General features: G+C 34.5%; 1 pseudogene; it reads right to left on the reverse strand.

Annotated features, from left to right (window-relative positions):
• Positions 1-2,218: 2,218 nt before the first annotated feature.
• LOC115973173 lies at positions 2,219-3,319 on the reverse strand (annotated as a pseudogene).
• Between the last annotated feature and the right edge of the window lie 990 nt (positions 3,320-4,309).

Genomic DNA, 4,309 nt, shown 5'->3' on the forward strand with positions numbered 1-4,309 from the left:
AGACTCAAAGGGTCGTAAACTCTGTGATTGATTTGTTGACAGGTTTTCCAAGATGGTGTATTTTATTCCCTGCCTTAAGGCTTCCAATACGGTGCATGTTGCAAAAGTATTCTTTCAACTTTCAAGGTCATTAAAAAAAAAAAAAAAAAAAAAAAAGCTTTCAAGGTCATTGTGCGGTTACATGGAATTCCAAATTCCAATACTTCTGATTGTGACTTAAAACGTCTTGCTCACTTTGTGGAGGAGATTTGACAAGAGCTTTAAATATAGAAGCATGGATTTTGATGGGCAAACAGTGATGAGTAGAACTTTGAGAAATTAAATTCGTAGTATTTGTTAGGATAAGCCAAAGCAATGGGATAATGCACTTGCACAAAGCTAAATTTGCCTAATACAATGCTACCCACAATTCTATTGGATGATCACTACTAGAAGGTCCCAAAGCATGCATTGGACTTATAGTCAGATTGCCTAAAGTCCCTAGTTTAAGCACTGCATCAAACACTATGATGAAACATTTAATTCAAGCAAAGGTAAAAGAAGAAGTTTGAGGAAGTCAATGTAAAGTGTAAGGCAGCAGCCGACAAACTTCAAAGGCACAAGGTGTTTTAAGAGCACGATGTATTCTTTTTTTTTTCTTTTGTGGCAAAGAGAGAGGTTTCCTATTGGTATCTACAAAAAGCTGAAGCCAACGAAATACGACCCTTACGAAATTATGTAGAAAATCATTAACAATGCGCATGTAGTTGATCTTAATTCCTAGTGACATGACAATTTCAAAGAAATTTAATATGGCGGATTTATACTAGTCACTTTATCCAAAGATTAATTTGAGGGCATGTTCTTCATAAGTGGAGGAGATTGAGATGTAGAACAAGTGTTATTGAAATTTCTTGAGAGGTTCGATATGTAGAAGTTAGGTTGTATGATTAAATAATTTTTCTTCGCTTATTTATTTATTTATTTAAATATATATAGGCCTAAATTTATTTTAGCTTATTTCATTCAAGAAATTTGGTCTTTTTAGTGAAGTCATAGGAAATTTAAAAAATATTTTTGTAATTTTTTTACTTTCTTAGAAGCCTGTCAGAAGACTGAAATAAAATATTTCTCGGAAAATTTCTCAAATTTCTGGTGAATTCACAATTCTTTTTCTCCTTGATTCATCAAAGTTTTGTTAAGCTAGAACATCTATCCACGCTGAGTTCTGTTCTGCATTACTACAAGTCGTGACTAATAGTCTAAATTGTAAACTACATGTCGTAGAGTTAGTTGGCTGTTCATCACTTTGTCAAATCTGTTACTGTTTTTTATTACTGACCAGGGGCGGAGCCAGGGGGGTGTCGAGAGGGGGCAGTTGGCCCCCCCGGCTCTGCAAAAAAAATAGTTGGGTGGCTTTTAAATTTTAGTAAGAAGGTTTGTATTTGGTTTGACAATATATCCATCTCAAAGTTGCATCTCTTTCTCTAGTTTTGGCTGGGACTTGGTGTCAATTCTCCACTTCACCATGTGGATCCTTACTAAAAAAAATTCTTTATGTAATAATTATCCTACTTCATAAAATTTTGTATAAAAAACCAAAATTTTGAGATAATTATATAATAACACAAACTTACGTTAGTTGTATTTGGTGTTCATACTTAATTAGTAAAAATATTTTCATTTATAAATGGAATTTTTACTCTATATATTTATGCCAAAAAAAAAAAAAAAATCCTTTACAACTATCCAACATATATGTAATATGTGTGTGTTTCAATATGCATGCATAGTGTATATAAATTTCCCCCCCCCCCTGGAGTCAAATCCTGGCTTCGTCACTGTTACTGACTGTTGGTTTGCTTCTTTATTTTATTTTATTTTGAGAAGAATTTGTTTCTTTATGTTAGAGTTTGTTGTAACTGAAAGGGGCTTTATTTCGTGTAAATAAGAACAGAGCACCCACTGCATCATAATTAATCTGAATAAATCTCATTTCTCATCAACTTAGATATCTTCTCTAAATGCATTCAGACTTCACTTCACAAATCTTTCAAATAGTCGTTTTAATCACATTTTAATAATAAATATCAAAAGGAGACAACAAGAATTATAATAATAAAATTACAAATGTAACGAATACACAGCAAGCAAAACAAAAGAATAGCAAAACAATGGACACACATTTCCTATGAGGGTATGGCACACAAATTGACACACTAGCAAAGTAAGTTGGGAGAAGTTGGTTCTGTATAGTAATTTTTTATGGCAATTATCATAGCTTATTAGAACTTAGACTGGATATAGTTGACAACATCGTTGTCCACCTGGAAGGTCTTCACTAAAATGTCACTAGGAATTTGAGGCTTGGACCCAAACACTGCATTGGCAATTGTGATAACACCAGGGTTTTGACTGCTAAGAGCAGCAATGGCGATGACACTTCCATTACCAACATTTCTTTGATAGTGGATGAGACCAATTGGGAATACAAACACATCACCCTTTTGTAGCACCTTTGTGATAAGGCGGTTTTGAGGATTAGAGGTGACAAACCCAACTTCAAGGCTACCTTCTAAGACTCTTAAGATTTCGGTGGCACGAGGGTGAGTGTGGGGACAAGGGAAATTCCGAGAGAGTTAAGTCCTGGTATTTGTGTAGCGGTCATGGGAGTCACCCTTGACCCTACAGGGTTTGATGTGTTGCCTGCTATATGAAGTTCACTGCTTGAAAAATCATTGGCTTCAACAATCTTAGGATCCTTGCAAGCCAAACCATTTAGGAGCACTGCCACCAACCATAACATTGCAAAGAAGATACATGTAAGCCATACTATTAAAAGTTAATGATTTTTACTCACACAACTTTCTCACTACTTATTTCACATGATTGTAAATATTCCTTTTCCACGTTTTAATCTTTTTAAAGCAGAAAATCTTATTAAATACTTCTTATTATTGCACATTACATGCACACTTTATTTTGAAATTATATTTTAAAATTACGATTTCAATTCATGTGGTAGTGTGTATATGGTGAGTGTATAATAATTAGCATTTCACTGTCATTACTTTTAAAAAAATGCATACATTGTGTGTACAATTGTGAATGTTGTGATACGAGCGGGTGAAAAAGAGTTTGAAAAAATATTTACGGAGCTACTACTTATGGTTTTAACATTAAGCCTATAGGGAGTAGAAGTATACATGTTTAAGGCTCATTTTGTACCTTGACTGTTTGTATCTGCAACACAGAAATCTTGGAGAGGGCTAGGATCAGATGCCAATGCAGCAATGAAAATGAAAGCTAGAAGTCAAAAGAAGAGAATGGGGGAGGCCATATGCAAATTGTGAGTATAGGAAACTTTGAATCAAAGGAAGAAGGAGTTGTGTAGGAATAGGATGATAAAAAGTGATTGAGATTTTGGTTGTGAAAGACTTACGTATGTAGCTTCCTATATATATAAGGTGGGGGCAGACAGAGTATAGTGTAAAGACAATTAAAAAAGAAAATCAGAGAAAGAAAGAGTCTTTGGTAGTATTACAGTGTGCCCGCAAGAAGGCAACTACATTAAGATATCTAATGTTCCAAAACTCATTATAGGGCCGGCTGTCACATTACATATGGCACCAAGTCCAAGTTACAAGGACTGTACATATACAAAAGTGCTTCACTTCACTTCACTTAAAAACTTCTTTATTTTTATTTTGAAGAATGTATTAGATAATTGATTTGAAATAATCAACGAAAAAGAGATCAAGTTCTACAAAAAAAAACAAAAAGGTGAATTTATGATGTTTAATAAGTGAAAGATAACTGGTGAATTGATCGTAATTTGTTGTTACAATATAGAATGGATCAAATGTATATTAGTTGTTGAGGGCTGAAGGTTTTTGCCTGACTGACTTCTCTAGGCTTTAAAGCCCAGCCCAAATGGACGAAACTAAGCACTTTTTTTAAGTCGAAAATGAACAGATGAAATGAGGCCTGTTTGGACGGTGAAATGGATGAACAAAATGAGGGATCTGTTGGCCCACTACCACCTAAAACAACACCAGTCCTTGTAACTAACGCCTAAGAGATGTATGGAGTTCTCTTTGCTGATGTGCCATTTTCAATTTTAATAACTCCTGTTGCCGACACACGCAAAAAACAACTAATATTGTGCTTTGAAGGTGCGATTTCTAATTTAAAATTATTTCTCCAATGCACGATTTTAGTTGTTTTTTACATGCGTGTATAGATGTGTGTAATTAACAATTTAACACTGCCCTTGCATTTTAACTAAGTGCCCTATTGGGGGCCCTCGAGTCTAGGACGGGTATATTCA

The sequence above is a fragment of the Quercus lobata genome, unplaced genomic scaffold (genome assembly GCF_001633185.2).
Source record: "Quercus lobata isolate SW786 unplaced genomic scaffold, ValleyOak3.0 Primary Assembly Scq3eQI_201, whole genome shotgun sequence".
NCBI classification, from domain to species: domain Eukaryota; kingdom Viridiplantae; phylum Streptophyta; class Magnoliopsida; order Fagales; family Fagaceae; genus Quercus; species Quercus lobata.